Genomic DNA, 16,618 nt, shown 5'->3' with positions numbered 1-16,618 from the left:
AGGAAGGACGATCCAGCATGCGTCTGCCACGATAATCGCATATCCGGATTATACATTACAAGTACAGAAACAACATATGATCTACATATCAGTCAAAAGAAGACTGCGAGGGGCGGACCTAAGGTATATGTTGCTGTATCCTGTAAGACTGAAATACTACACAAGGGTCGCACCATTTTCTTTGATAACCCTGAAGATATACACAAATGGATGGACGCTGAGAATTTACCAACTGGAAGAGAGTCTGGGGCGAGTGCAGAAAGAGGAACACTAAGAGAGCCTAAGCAATTAAACAGCAGCAGACATTTGCACCAGCAGTTCTGGGACGGGATAGAACCTACAAAGAGATGAATCACATTTGCTAATGCAGGAGGCAACAACATGGTGCCCATTTCGGACTGCACTGTGCAGGAAAGTTCTGCACCCCAGACTGGATTAGTTATTTCGGATACTAGCAGTTACGTATCCGCATACTGCGCCCTATGCACCAGGACGAGTCCCTTGGGCCGAGGGAAGAAGTGGGAAAGCCTGAGCACGAGGTAAAGAGCTGGGCAATTGTTGGGGGCAGGGGGGAAAGTTGAGATACTTGGGGGTTAGCCTATAGGTCCACATTGAAATATGCTGAACATGCACACTGGGTTGCTTGTGTGTGTTAGAATGTTTAAGAGTGATGGGGGAACTTAAAATAGCATCCTGGAACGTCAAGGACCTTAACAGCTACATTAAACGGAATAGAATTACGACTAACCTTAGCTGCCAGAAAACCGACATCGCACTCCTGCAAGAAACGTATCTCACCAAAGAGAAACCTGCTGTTCTGACAAAATAATTGAGAGGTCCAACACTATGCTCAGCATACACTAGGGGGGGGGTTTAAGATGGGGGTGTCTCAGTCGGTTCCTCTGAGGGTGCCTGAGACTTTCCAGAATAAAGAAGGTACGATGTGTGTATTGCAGGGTCAGCTGGAACACAGAAGTTTGTATCATCAACACATACGCACCTAAACAAGAGACGGCGGCCTAATTCTGCACGTTATACCCACTTATAAATTCACATGTAGATGGCACAATGATACAGAGAGGAGACTTTAATTGTGCGCTCAACCCTAGATTGGATAGGTCTGACTACAAGTACACCTATCCTGCCCCCTCTGCTAAAGCCCTAAACACATTGTTGCAAGCATTTAAACTCTCAGATATATGATGGACGCTGCACCCGCAGACGCATGGATATTGGCATTACACTGCGCCCCTAGAGCAATACACCAGATTGGATTGCATTTTTACAGGCGAAGGCACCCTGGGTGAAATCGTAAAGGCGGAATATAAAGCAAGGGGGGGTTGACAGACCATGGCCCGCTAGTGGTCACATGACGCCCCCAGGCCCCTGAGAACAAGGATCCCGACATGGAGACTTAGAAGTGAGTCTCTGAGGGACGACGCATTTCAGGAACAGCTAAGAGAGGGAGTACAGGATTATTTTACACATAATACAGGCAGTGTGGCATCAGCGGAAACATTATGAGAGGCCTTCAAAGTAGTGATCAGAGGGATAGCAATCGCCAAAACAAACAGAGTGCAAGCCGCAATAGAGAGGTACTTACATAAAGCGGAAAACCAAATTAGAGGCCATCTTTTTAACAAATGTTTCTTTCAAATGATTATTTTTCCTTTTTTTGTTTCTGATCCTTCATTTACTTTTTTATGGATTTCAAACATTTTTTCATAATTCCAATAATATGCATATGTTTATGTAGATGACATTATGATTTATTGTGCCTTTAACCCTTTAACTGCCATGGGTAGTTCCCCGCAGTGCCAGGGCCTTTTTTGGTGATTTCAGTATGTGGCCATTCAATGGCTTGTAACTTTTTTGTTACATGAGATACCTCGGCCAAATTTGGCACCTTTTTTTCCCACATGTAGGTGGACGTAACGCCACCCAGCAATCCTAGGTTGCTGTAGGGGGGTGAGAGAAAATAAGCAAAAAGGGCGAAAATGTTGGGTTTTCTCAAAAAATGCCAATAAAATAATGTAGAAAGAAGCTTGTGGTTTTTTCCTTTTAAGAGCTAGGAACAAATGGTTTGCAGTGCCGAGTTCACCAATTTCCTGGCTTTCAGGAACAGGTTGAGTGGAAACGAAATGAAAATATTTTGATGTGGTTATCAACCGTTTTGTGAGAGGTAGGCGATTTTGGCCATTTTTGCCAATTGGACATGCATGGACCGAATGGAAGAAAAGGGTAGGAAAGCTGAATTGGAGGACAGAAAGGCATATATTTCTGAAAAGTAGACCAAATTCCAAGTTTAGAAAGGGGTGATTTGCGTAGGTCACGCAACAACTATGTAGGAGAAACTGCCATAGATTGGGGAAAAGCGCGAAAATGACCGAAAAAAAGGTATGTGTTGGACATGGTTGGCTTGGTACGGCAATGGCTTCTATGAATTTTGAGAAAAGCAATGCTACGCTACATTCCCCCGACTCTAGCAGTTAGGAAAGCACACATTTTGTGTAGTGTTTTACAAACAAGCAATACCACAAGCCAAACACTGAGCCATGGTACACAGGAGTTTTATGCTCACGGCCTGAACAGACGCACTTAGCATGTGTAAATCGGGAAAATCAATGTGGTGAGGAACGGCAAGCATCCATTTTTTGAAAGAGCGCAGGCAGACCTTTTCAAGGGTAGGTGACTTGTGCAGGTTACAAAAGTGTATGGTGCCTAAAGCAGCGACTAAATGTAGGTCACATTTGGGAAAGGAAAGGGTTGTGTGACAAAGGGCACCAGCAAATGGGTCAAAAAGTTATGAAAACCACATAAACACAACAAATGTTATACCTTCCTGCGTTTCCACAGGTGTCCCGATAAAAACGGTACCTCACGTGTGGGTGCACCTACCTGGGCGCCAAAGGGAAAGCCTAAAACACAGGTAACCCCCAAGTCTGTTTCGACACCTGAATTTGACACTTCCTCCAGACAAGCACAACATACAGATATGGGCCTCGGGTGTCCAAGCCACCAAGGAAAACAGGAAACCCCATGCATTTCTGAAAAGAGGACACCCGTGGGAATCCGTAGAGGTCTGCCTTGCGCAAATTGCCCCAGTTTTTATTAACCACAATCCCCGACAAAAGTGTGATATTTGGTGGGGGAAAAACACAATGTTCACTTTGTCTGGGGTTCTAGGTAATAAATTCTGGGCCGCTTCGCGCAAGTCAGACCTCTGTGCATTCCCACTGGTGTCCTCTTTTGGGAAATGCCTGGGGATCCCTGTTTTCCTTGCTGGCTTCAACACCCTAGCCCCAAATCTGTTGGTTGCCCACATGAACAAATTGTGCTGTGGCTAAAGGCTTGGGGTTACCAGTGGGTTACCCTTTTCCTTTTGCGCCCCCAGTAGGTGCACCCACACATGTGAGGTACCTTTTTCGTCGGGACACCTGTGGGAACGCGAGAAGGTATGACATCTGTTGTTGGCGGCGTGTTTCGGTGAGTGGACACAGGGAAATGCCTCTGAAATTGGCTAGAAATGAACACAATTCTCAGACATTTCGCTCTGGCCACCCACCGAAACACACCGCCAACACCACATGGCCTACCTTCCCGCGTCCCCACACGTGTCCCGATGAAAACGGTACCACACATGTGTGGGTGCACCTACCGGGGGCGCAAAAGGAAAAGCCTTTTGCCAGTGACCATTTTTTTCATATGGGCAACCTACAGATTTGGCCCTAGGGTGTCGAAGCCAGCAAGGAAAACAGGGAACCCCATGCATTTCCCAAAAGAGGACACCCGTGGGAAACCACACATGGCCAAATTAGAGGGGCGGCCCATCTCATGTAGCACTCCCCAGGGGCAGATAAGGGGGGGGGCTGTCCTGCACTCCTCCCTGGGCTCAGGGGTACGTTCCTAGGAGCAGATATCTGGTCCCAGGGATGGCTGCATGACATGGCACCCACTCCATTGCGGGTGGGGGTCAACGCCCCATCCCGTTAGAAAATTCCCTGACCCTTTGGGGTGCCCGGCAGCCCCCCCTAAAAAGCGTTCCACCATTTTCACTTTTTTCCTTTGGTATCCCAACTCCCCTTGGTGCAGAGGGGCACATTGGTGTACCAATCTGGCCCAGGGGTGCCCAAACCTTACTGCCCCACCCACTGGAGGGCCTGTCTCACCATTTTTGGGGGCCCTCTCCCTCCTCACTCCAAATGGGTGGCAGGGGCACCTCATGCAGGCCTCCTACAAACGGCTGCGTGAGGTACACGCCCCCTCCATTTGGGGTTGGGGGGAGAGGGTTCCCAAAAATGGTGGGACAGGCCCCCAGTGGGTGGGGCAGTAAGATTTGGGAACCCCGGCACCAAACTGGCACACCAATGTGCCCCTCTGCGCCAAGGCAGGTATAGTAAACAAAGAACACAATTCAAAATGGCAGGCTGCCCTTTAGCAGGGGCGGAGGGGCCCTCTACACCGCTGTAGAATTTTCTAATGTGAAGGGGGGGTGCACCTCTCCACCCGCACCCCAATTGAAGGGGCGGCCAATCTCATGTAGCCCTCCCCAGGGGCAGATAAGGGGGGGCTGTCCTGCACTCCTCCGTGGGCTCAGGGGTCCGTTCCTAGGAGCAGATATCTGGTCCCAGGGATGGCTGCATGACATGGCACCCACTTCATTGCGGGTGGGAGGGCGGGGGGGTCAATGCCCCATCCCGTTGGAAAATTCCCCGACCCTTTGGGGTGTCCCACAGCCCCTCCTAAAATGCGGCCCACCATTTTCCATTTTTTTCTTTGTTTACAAAACTTGCCTTGGCGAAGAGGGGCACATTGGTGTGCCAATCTGGCCCCGGGGTGCCCAAACCTTACTGCCCCACCCACTGGGGGGCCTGTCCCATCATTTTTGGGGGCCCTCTTCCCCCTCACCCCAAATGGGTGGTGGGGGCACCTCATGGAGGCCTCCCGGGCCTCCTACAAACGGCTGCGTGAGGAACACCCCCCCTCCATTTGGGGTGGGGGGGAAAGGACCCCAAATATGGTGTGACAGGCCCCCCAGTGGGTGGGGCAGTAAGGTTTGGGCACCCCGGCGCAAGATTGGCACACCAATGTGCCCCTCTGCGCCAAGGCAAGTTTCGTAGGCAAAGACAAAAATGAAAAATGGTACACTACACTTTAGGGCGGGCTGAGGGGCACCCTAAACCACCAGGTAATTTTCTAATGTAATGGGCGGTTACCCTCTACCCCCCCCCCCCCACACCAAATGCAGGGGGGGGCATCTCATTCAGCCCACCCTGGAGGCAGATAAGAGGGGGCCATTTCATGCAGCCCTCCCTGGGGTCAGATGCCCCTTCCTAGGAGCACATATCTGCCCCCAGGGAGGGGTACAAGGGGATCCGGACCAGTCGGGCTATGTCCCAAAAAGAAACATCACATGTAACTTAAGAAGATTGCACCATGTTATCGATCAAACGCAGATGGGTACCCGGCTTATGGCAGTAATCTCGTTAGACGCAGTCAAGGCATTTGATTTGGTCCGATGGCCATGGTTAATGGCGGTGTTGAGAGGGTTTGGTCCTAAATATATAAAATGGATGAAGCTGTTATACAGCAACCCAGTGGCAAGAGTCAAAACAGGTATCACGATAGCGGAGCAATGGGGGCTAAGTAAGGGCACCAGACAGGGCTGCCCATGGTCCCCTATGCGGTTTATATTGTCCTTGGAGCTGCTAGCAGTATATCTACGGAAATAATATCATGAGGTGGGCATCAGCATACAGGGCAACGCAGACCTGATCTCGTTGTATGCAGATGATATGCTCCTTTATCTACAACACCCAGAGACCCACTTACAATACATGCTGGATATGTTTGAACGCAATGCACCCCTTTCTGGTATTACAATAAATGCACATAAGTCATGCTTCTTTCCCCTCGCGGGATACATAGGGAGACCCCCCTGAAATGTTGCCGGAGTTAACGATTAAAAGCGGGATTGACACATTTCGATACCCATGAGTAGATATATACCATGACCTCAAAACAGAACATGCTACAGGCGGTGGATAAGATAGAGAAGTCCATGAACTTCTGGGCAGAGGTGCCGCTTTTATTAATGGGTAAGGCTGCGTTGTTGAAAATGGTGGTGCTTCCAAGGCTGCTCCATTATTTTACCAATGTTCCATATAATATACCTAGAACCTTCTCTGGGACTCTAAACACTACCTGCCGGAGTTACCTATGGCGCAACTCGAGAATTAGAATATCGTTGGAGAAATTGCAGAGAAATACGAGCAAGGGGGGATAAGAGTGCTGGAATTTGAGGGGTAGTTTGTAGCATGCCAGCTCCAGTTTGCCACGTATTGGTTGTCGGATGAACAAACCCAAGATACCGTGCTACTGCAACCAGCAAGCACCCCATTCTTTCTGAAAGAAATGGTGTGGAACATGGCATCCCGGATACCCAGTCCCTCACTGTTGCTGAGGTTAGTTAAAACGATGTGGCAAAGGGCCTGCCGCTTTATGGGCAAAGACTCACCTTACTCACCCCAGATCCCACTGGTGCCACTGAAGTGTGAGGATGTACAACTTTGTTTGAATGTTAGGAAATATTGGGAACCCAAAGGTGTAGCGACATTAGGTGATATATTAAGTGAGGGGCGATCGATGTCCTTTGGTGCAGTCACTTCAGAACTAGGAATATAGGAAGGGCAACACATAATATATGCCTCACTCCTCCATAGTATGAAGCTACAATGGCCAGGGCTGGACAGAGTTTTGCTTGAAGATGAAACAATTGAAACGCTCTACGACATTGCCGAGGGGGACATGCAGTATCCAAAGTATATGAGATACTGACAACCAGGACGGAAGACAACCTAATACAGATTATGCATAGCTGGGAAGCAGACTTGCAGGAGCAACTGCCAGATGCGGCTTGAGGCAGGATTATGGGGTATCACAAGAAAGTGTCTAGGAATGTGAAATTACAGTTGATTCAATTAAACGTCACCCACAGAGCATACTTAACCCCAAAGAAAATAACTAAATTCAGTAGAGCAACAGAACAAACATGTCCGAAATGTAGGTTGATAAATGTAGAGCAGGTACAAATCTTCTGGGCTTGCACAAAGACACGCCAATATTGGGAGTAGGTGGCCCAGACAGACCCCGACTAGGGTTGGTTTAACAACTGATTCAGTTTCCCCCACGGCAAGCTTGCTAGGAGTCTTCCCTAGACCAAAACAGGCAAGACATGTCAGTAAATTGAGGGACCTAGTGTTCATTTAGCGAAACGGAGGATAGAAATGGAATGGAAGGCACGTAACAGTCCGGTGATAAAGGTGTGGTTGTGCAACCTTCAGAAGTGGGCATTGGCAGAGACTGTTGTGTGGCAGGAAGCACCCTGTCAAGGACAAGAGGAACAAAATATAGACCTAGCGGCCTGGAAACAAATTTTGCAAGAACTGATAGCCCCTGCTAAGGAGAACACCCAGACTCAGACGCATGCTTCAACACAACCCGCAGAGTAGAGATAGGTGGATTGGTGCAATGCAGCCGGATGCACAAGGCAAGTAGACATTGCAAGTGGTATAGGCTGGGGAGGGGAAAGCGGTAAGGATGTTTGAACATAAAGAGGAAAATTTATAACTTGATGTGATTTATAAGTTGAGTTATTTTTTGAACATTTAATAAAATTGTTTACATTTTTTATCGAAGGCTGCTGAAAGAACAAAAATGTAGAGTACCTAGAAGATAAGAGTTTGAGACAGAGAGGAGAGCCGTTTCAGTAGAGTGAAATGAAAGAAAACCTGATTGAGGAAGAAAAGAAATGCGATCAAGATAGGATGAGACTGTGCTATCAAGAAGGTTTTTTCAGATGTGGGGGTATAACCCCAATCTTTAAATTAGTAGGGAAAAACAGCAGAAGAGAAATGTATTAAAGAGAAGGCAGTAAATGAGGCAAGCGCTTCGTAATAAGAGATGGGCACTTGCAAGATAATAAGTAGAGACAGACTTGGATATAGAACAAAAGGAGAGGAGGAGAAAGGTGTGCTGCTAGTAGATGAAGAGGAGTAACAAAGGAATTCAACCTTAGAAATAAAGAAATTTGCAAAGTCAAAGGGAGTAAGCGAAGAAGAAAGGGCAGGTCAGGAGAGGGCGTAGAATACAACTGAGAAGTTGGAAAAGACATGGACGATGAGAATAAGACACTAGGTTAGAAAAGTACTGTTTATTAGTGGCAGTAAGAGCAAAGTCTTAAAGCGTACAAGTGGTGTAAAGAAAAGTGAGGGCAGTGAGAGAACATTTTGTTCCCCAGATGCTCCGCCCGCCTCAATGGGGATCATAGAGAGCGCAGATCTGTAGATGGACAATGTTGAGGCTTGGATATGGACTGAAGGGTGAAGCAAGTCCAAAGGGGAACAAAGAGCAGTATTCCGAGTAGAAAGTGCAGTGTCTATAGGTAGGCTAGCAAAAGCAGATGGAGAAGGAATAGATGAAATAAGGGAAGGCATGAAAACGGAAGTTTTAAAAGTACAAAGATTACGATGGAAGAAAGTTTGTTTTGAATTACTAGGGACAGGAGATTTGGGGGTGAGAAAAGAAAGGAAAAAGTGCTCAGAGGGGAAAATAGGGACATGAAGAAACAGAGGTAGATAGAACAGAAGAGAAAATTAAATTTGATCAAGAGAGGAACCAGAGGAGTTTGATATTGGAAGAGGGTATAATAATCCATTAAGGCAAGGAAAGGGGAAGAAATAAGAGTGGTGGTAAAATGAAGATTTAAAGTCTCCAAGGTGAAATAAAGTTGATGGAAACGGTACCAGGAAAGAAAGCAATGTGTCGAGGTCTGTACAAAAAGATGAGGAAGGGGCGATAAAAGATCAGAAATTAGATTAGTATACGGTTTAGAGAAGGAGAGACAATGGTATTCAAAAAGGGGGGGGGGGGACTGTCGAACCAGAGAACGGATCAGCAGTTAAGGAAAAAAAAGTATACCAGTCGCACACCCTCTGCCAAATTGACGAGGCGAGTGAGAGAAAATCACTATTGGGCCTCGAGTACATTTCGCCCAAATAATGAATTTGACCAATTTTAAATTGACAGCAGGAAATGCTCAACAGTTCCAAGATATAAACAACCTGTGTATTTATAGAAAACCGTGCCACAAAATCTTCATTTTGAAGTAGAATTTCCCTACTGTACCTGAAAAATGAATCAACACAGTATTCATTTTCTTTACTGTAACAATGTATTAAGTTCTCCAACAATTTCCCAATTATGGAACAACATTTACAAAAATATGGTGAATATATGAGTATATACATCTGTTGAAAAGCAATGAGGTTTTGTATTGTTTTATTCATTAAAATATAAGTGAAAAGGCCTTTCAGGCATACAGAAACATAAGATGGCTTGAGGCAATGCTGAATAGTGTCCCAGTGATATATGTGGAGGAGGTTAAGACTCCCATGGGAGTAGCCTGGGCCGTTCAGGTTGGAAAGATTGTGTGTACCTTTTGCCAGATTAGTAGCATTCAAGTTGAATTCTTACACTCCTACTCTAAAGGATTGGAATGCCTACTTGATAGGCTTGGGTGTTGATGGTGAAGGGAATGACTAGTTGATCTGGCCATTCAAGGAGTAGTGGTGTGTTCATTTGGAGAATCCATAAGGCTTTGGTGAAGAAGTCCAGGATATTACAATCTTTATGTATGGGGTGAGGTTTGTGTGTCTAGCAGTGCTTTCTTCGTGGAAGAGTTGTTCCAGTGTTTAAAATCTCTGAGGAAGATGTTGATGGCGTATAGGAGAAACATTGTGGTGACCAGGCCACTGATAAAAGATATGTTGGGCTTAGATAGCCTGTAGATTACGTTGACTGTCTGTAGGAGGCAGGGGGACGTTGCAGGAGAATACTGAAAAAGAAGCCAATTGTGGCTACTTGGTCTTTTTCTGGTAACATTGGTATTCCATATTAACGATTCAGGCTAGTGTTGACATGCCACATGATAGTGTCCCTCTGGCTTAATCCGTTTTGGGGTGGCTAGCACCCCGCCTGGATCTGCTACGGTGGGGTTGGAGTTGAATCGGGTTGTTGCAATGTCTCTTTCTGTAGGTCAGGCATCTGAAATCTTTGAGTCTACTGATGTTCTGAACAACACCTACCGTCAATGTGTAGGAACATGCATATCAGTCAGAAACTATTCTAGATCCACAGGTTGTAGACTCCTTGTATAGCATGTACGTGGCCTATTGATTTTTCTAATCTCATTTCCTGGCTCTTAGTGACTTCTGCCCCACTTCTCCCAGGCTGCTTACATGGGGCTCATCGCACAGCCTATGTGACGTGGGAGTTGTAGCCGTGTGCGCAGGTCTCATCAGAGAACCCCACATGCAGGGGCGGGAATGAAAGGATAGTCTGAAGACACTCTAGGCATAATGCAGTCCTAGTCCTTTGTGATGAGAAATGTTTATCTCTTGGACAGGGTTGAGCAGTGCTACCTGAGTCTTTTAGCATCTAGACAACGTGAATCAATAAAATAGTGTATTGTAATTCTTCACTGGTCCAGACAGCAGTGGTAGGGCAAGCTTCAAATTGAGTGTCTCCGTTTACTAAATTTTCCATTTTTGAGGTGCTAATATAGTACTTGCTGGTGTGTACTATGTGGATTGGATGTTTGCTCAGTTCTTGGATTGTCTTTCTTATAAGTAAAACTAACGAGATAAAGGCAATACAATATCAGAACGTGGTGTACATTACACTGCACCCCACCTCTGCTAAACCACTACCAAAATGACCTGAACCGAATCCATCTGTCATAATAAGTAAGTTTACATCTCCTGCTGTCAAGTAACGCCTCGTGAAAGGATTTCAGGCTACTAAATGGCCATAGGCTAGGTTAAATAATGCTTACAGTATGTCAAAAAATGCAATGCAAGCAACCAAAAACACGAACCAGAGGTCCCTCTACAAACAAAGATTGTAGAGCATTCTGTATACACACACCCTTGGTTTGGAGAAAACCTATGAACGCAGATACTAGAATGGCCCTCTTCAAGCAAGCACAAGGTTGGCATCACTCCCCCCACAACCCCCGGTCCTCAACTCGCCTGTGGAATGAATGCTCCTTTACTGATATGCTAGCTTGCCAATAAATGCATGCCTGTCTCCCTTTTACCCTCTAAGTTGTAGTTGCGATTCAGCATTATGGTGAAACTAAACTTAGTGGCATACACACCGATGTACATGATGGGTGACACACTTGGAATTGCAAAATGATTTTTAGGGCACACACAGTTGTGATATTTGTATTGTCTTCAATCCACAAACAATCATAACTCCTTCAGTTTCAAACATACAAACTTGTATAGCATTTCCAAAACAAGTTGGCTTATCAGCGTCAATAGCCAATGTAATATACCTGCATCTTTCCTTCTATCACTACAGGCGGCTAGGAGTGGTGTGCTGAGATCTGCGACTTTGCTTTTGGGATACCCCCAATATGGCTATCACATCTTTACAACAGCCGAGTTTCCTGCTGAACATGGACAAGTTGAAGAATTACAAGATGATGCACAAACAAAATGAAATACTTTAATAGCCATGTCTGATGCAATGACGATCCAACATGTGACATTCAATTCTTTGTGAAAAAACACAAAAATGTTATATATGTAAAAAAAAGATACTGCACACATCAACTCCGTCGGCATCAGAGGTTGGCCTTGCTCACTGCAGCAGCAGCTGCTGGAGAGCCTCCTCTCCCCCACGAGGTTGCTGGACACCGACTGGATGAACTGTGAAGGTAAGCCCTTTCTGGGCTTGAAGCGGATCGAGGGATGAGCACTGCATAATTGAAAGCGCTGCATGGATGAAAAGCATTTTTTTGCAAATATCTTGTTGTTTTACTGCATTGCCCATAGTTAATATGCAAATCTGTACACTCTAAAATGGTACTTCACTTTCTCGCATTCGAGGGCTCTTTCATTCGGAGGTCAGCCTGACGGTGCTGCGATTGGCTGCAGCGCCCCATATCTCATCCATATCTCGGATATTAGGCCGCCTGGTGAGTCTGTGCTGGTACTGTTGTGCAGCCCCTCCTCTATCTTCCTCCTATCCTCTGCCGCAACCCCTATGGCTCTCCCCTGTCTTTTCTAACTGCTATACTATCAGCTAGCTCTCTCACGAGGTTTGGAAGAAAACAGTTTAAAAAAAAGAAATTTTGGCCACTAACCCTGGCCTACCTATCGGAAACACCTATGTCAGCGCAGCTTTCAGACACATTTTCACTGATATCCTCTTTTCTGTCCCCTCTCCAGATCTTTGGACTCCTCATCTTATCTATCTTAGCACTAGATGGGAAGTACTCTTGACAGTTTTCTCATCATCCAGATGTATGATTAATATCCATCACAATGGCACCATCTTGGTTCAGGGTCCTCAACCCAACCTCCTCCTATTTGACCGGCGCTTCCCGTTGTTAGAGAGAATTTTCATTTCTGTGATAATTGCCTTCAACCTTAGAGACCCCCCAGCTCTTCTTTCTGCTGGACTTGCGACTTTTTAATTTTAAACCTGAATTGAGAGAGCTTTTTCTCACTCTCTCCTGCGTTTTACCCGATTTGGATTTTGTGTTTTCACTGTTTTGGCATCTGCTTTTTGTATGGTGGCACATAGCATCTTTGTATGGTGCTTGTATGGTGACACAGCACCTTCAGTGCAGTGTCACTGAGAAATCCTTTAGATTTCTTGTAAGGTTTAAATACATTTTCTTGGGCGAACTGCTATTCCTAAAAATAGTAAAGTGAAATTGGCTTTACTTACCTTTTCTTTTTGTGGGTCCATCACACACCATCTTATGTGGAGTGCTGGGGCGTTACTTAGTAGCCCCCTATCCCACATTCTCGTGTAACATTTCTTATGTTACACTCACTACTTTAAATGGCTGGTGGCAGTGGTTTACCTTTCCAACCATTGTACTTTTCTACCGCAGGCTGAACCTTCAGCTGCAGTACAGCACCCATGGATGACCATTTTGTCAAAATGGCCCCGGTCTTCTTTTTCCGCCATTTTCTGGCTGTAAGGTCTTTGTTGGGGTTCACTCTGTGCGTTGAGACAGGCTTGAGCCCATTGTTTTTCTTGCCTTTCACAGGCTTCAACCCTGAAGCCTGCCCGTGGCTCCAGTGTGTCTGGAAGGACAGGGTGTAAGGGAGGGTCCCGAAACTCCCCTGTCCTTTTTCTCTAGGAATGCCTGAATGCAATTAGTCCTGATTGGCTGTCAGTTCAGGAGAGCCACCCTGCTGTGTGATTGACAGTCTAGGGTGGGCATGAATGGGAGAAACCTGCTTAAAATGCAAGGGTCTTGGGATCACAGGCAGAGTCGACCAATGGGAGAAACACCCGACGAAGAAACCATACACAAAGCTTGCTGCGACCTCCTGGACCCTTTGAATTGCCTGGTGAAGCCCTGCTGCTGTGCTGATCTTTTTTACTTCGACAGAGAAGCTCCGGATGGATCGATTTCTCCCCTTGGGTTAGTGGGACCAAGTAACTCCGAGACGAACCATACTGGACCACCATCCCCGACGTGCTGTACCTCTCCGCTGATGAGGTAGCCCAATGCCAGGGGTCGAGTGTCCGTAATAGAGTGCAACGTCTGCCGCGGAACGAATACGACTAGAACCTCAAGGAGCATCCTAAGGATGCTCCAGAAGCAGGACCTCCAGATCCAGATCCAGAGCACCGGACAGGGGGGAGTGAAGGAAGTTAAACCGGTGCCTGAGTACCGCTGAACTGAAAAGAGCCATAGCTGCCGATGACCTCCTGAGTACTGCCGGCAGGAGCCCTGCAGACACCCCCCCTCTTGTCCCCACGACTGGGGCTCAGGAACCAGGGTCTGCACCGCTGTAGCAAGACAGAATCCAGCTGGACCACTCTTCTAACCAGAGGTACTGTTTAGGCTTGGGGTACTTATTGCCTTTAGCCACACTTTTCTCACTAGGGAATTGCATTGGCTTACCTTTTTCAAGTTGATGTCAACTCCCTTCTCACAGGTTTAACAGCTTGTGGCCCTACAAGTGATTTTTCTGAACTCTAACTTTGTGCAAGACTTTTGTCCAAAAAGTGCATCAGATCCATAGACTGTGTCCAAAAGACTTTGGCTCTCCTGGCTCCCTAAAGGCAGTCTTCTAAATCCATTGCCTTTGATACTGTTTGTCCCACATAGGTGGTAGCTTGTTGTATACTGGTACTGCTGGGAAAGGCTCATCTAGACTTCATTGGAGGATTCAGCTGTCCTCACAATTGCTGAGAAACTGTTCCAACCTTTTTCTTCCATAACCCTTTCCTCTCTGCAACTCGGAGTCTACAAAAGTATATTAGTGTGATAAATAAATGCAAATACTATCCTTGTAATGGAAGTCACCTCATGGTGTGGTAGTAGTATATGAAGCATATCCAAAGATTATCCACTGGTTTTAATTGACTCCGAAAAATTACTTGGATACTTGTATTTAGGAATTTCAATTGTACAGCTCACATTTACGCCTCTTGAGATAGACCAAGCTGCTCAGTCACATTACCAACTTGTGTAGTGCAGACCTCTACAAAATGGTGGATTACCGAATACCAAGCAGATAAGTGTTGTGTAGTCTCACACAGTGTGACAGGACCAATTCTTATCCAACAGCCGTCCTTCGTCGACTTCCTTCCCACACCTGCTACTGCTTCCACTCTCACTGTCCACACTCCAACTAGTGTACCACACCCCTGTACCTCTCCACGGAAAACCTTCAAAGGCAGGGACGACTTGCAGCTAGCTATGCTTAATGCTCGGTCGGCTATCAAACACTCTGCCAACATTTGTCTCCTCCTTGAAGACCTTGACCTTGATATCCTTGCTCTCACCGAGGCGTGGTTCAATGCCAGCTCAGTCACTGCCTTTGACACACTTCTCCCTGATGGATAGAAGATCTCTATGCCACCCCGGTGTTGCCCTGATCCTCCCTGAGTGGGTCCCTTCTTCCCTCATACCCACTCATCGTTACTCTTCCTTTGAGAGCCTGGTCTGCAAACCGGTCATCTCTACAACTTCCTCCCTCACCATTGCCAATATCTACAGGGCTCCTTGGCTTTACAATCACGGTATCCACTCTCTTCTGTGACCTCTGTACCTCGCTCTCCCCCTCCATTCTGTTCCTACCCACTCGGCTGGACACACTCTCAATGCCATCACCCACACAGACCGCTTGCTCTCCTCCCCACTCTTCTGGAAAGACCATTTTCTCCTCTCACCTGAGCACTCCCTGCCGTCTGACTGCACCGCTCCCAGCCCTGAAACCAGTGTCAGCTGCTGCCTTCACATCTACCTTCACCCACCCGATCTCCCCCTACTGCAGACTAACTCTGAGTCCGCTTTCAGCAACCTCCATCTTGCCATCACTAACACTTTTAACATTCTTGGCCCAGTCATGAGGATCCACCTGAAACATGCCTCTAAGCGTAACACCTGGTATGACTCTGAACTTGCAGCCCTGAAACGCAAGTGCAGAGCTGTAGAATGGAAGTGGCAGACCTCGGGCTCCCTCGCTGACTAACTGTCCCGTTGCCTGCTCCAAAGGCAATACTGACTCTCCATTTGCACCAAAAAGAGGGCCCACATCCAGGCTCGGGTCTCTGGTGCATCCAACAACATGGCTGCAAGGAACCTGCCAACCCTTCTGCAGTCTCCATCTCACCCCTTCTCTCCCAGGCCCTCTGCAATGCACTGGCACACACTTCTCTTTCCCCCTACGCTTCCCCCACCCTCCTCCTGCCACCTATGGCATCCTATCCCCCCCTCTCTCCGCCCTTCTCTCCTATCCCATCCAATGAGATCACTAGAGTGTCTGCTCTATGAAAGTCTCCTCCAAACAGGTCTCCCCCTGTTCTTCCAGAACTATTAAGGACAATATTGTCTCTCTTGACGATTTCTGCAATCAGTCTTTTGCTACTGGGTCTTTCCCTTCTCCCGTCAACTACTCTTGTACGCCCCTCCTGAAAAAACCTTCTGCAGACTTGTCCTGCTAACGACCGCCGCATCTCCATCACCACCTTCCTTGGAAAACTCCTGGAGAAGCTGATGTTCCCCCAATTGACCCAGCATTCGGAGCTTGCTGGTTGCCTTCATGACCATCAATCTGGATTCAGAGCATCCAGAGGCACGGAAACTGCTCTTCTGAACACCTGTGAAGAACTGCTTGCATCTCTTGACTAACACTCCTGCTGGAACCTCAATCTGATTTTGGTTCCATCGGATGGATGTCTTACGATTAAATCAGAGAGAAATGTACTGGGTGGAAAAGCTAAACAGCTTATCTCCTAGGGGCATGAATGAGGATTACAACCTGGGAGTACAACAGTAATCGATAGATGAAGGATGTTTAGATTTTGAGTTATATATATATATATATATATATATATATATATATATATATATATATATATATATATATATATATATATATATAAACTAAATAACATTTATCTACATAAGATGATGAGCGTAAAGATTCAAAAAGAAAATTGTAAACATGACTCAAGTTTGGAGATGTGTGTGAATTAAGTATGACTTGTATATTATCCATAGTTTCTTAAAACA

At 46.4% G+C, this 16,618-nt stretch overlaps 1 protein-coding gene and 1 long non-coding RNA gene across 3 annotated transcripts in view; one reads left to right on the top strand and one right to left on the bottom strand.

The window, feature by feature from the left end:
- LOC138521340 (uncharacterized) overlaps positions 1-16,388 on the top strand; it is a 105,120-nt gene extending 88,732 nt beyond the window's left edge. For both annotated transcript variants that reach the window (XR_011283020.1, XR_011283019.1), the window contains exon 3: positions 11,428-16,388. This is a non-coding gene — a long non-coding RNA (uncharacterized lncRNA). The remainder of the gene's footprint in view (positions 1-11,427) is intronic.
- The window catches only part of KANSL1 (KAT8 regulatory NSL complex subunit 1), a 1,100,309-nt gene that overhangs the window by 753,373 nt on the left and 330,318 nt on the right, over positions 1-16,618 (bottom strand). The window lies entirely within an intron of this gene.

Source organism: Ambystoma mexicanum, chromosome 13, assembly GCF_040938575.1.
Source record: "Ambystoma mexicanum isolate Mex_15411 chromosome 13, UKY_AmexF1_1, whole genome shotgun sequence".
Classification (NCBI taxonomy): domain Eukaryota; kingdom Metazoa; phylum Chordata; class Amphibia; order Caudata; family Ambystomatidae; genus Ambystoma; species Ambystoma mexicanum.
The sequence above is the reverse complement of the archived record's forward strand: the minus strand, read 5'-3'. Positions and strand labels throughout refer to the sequence as shown.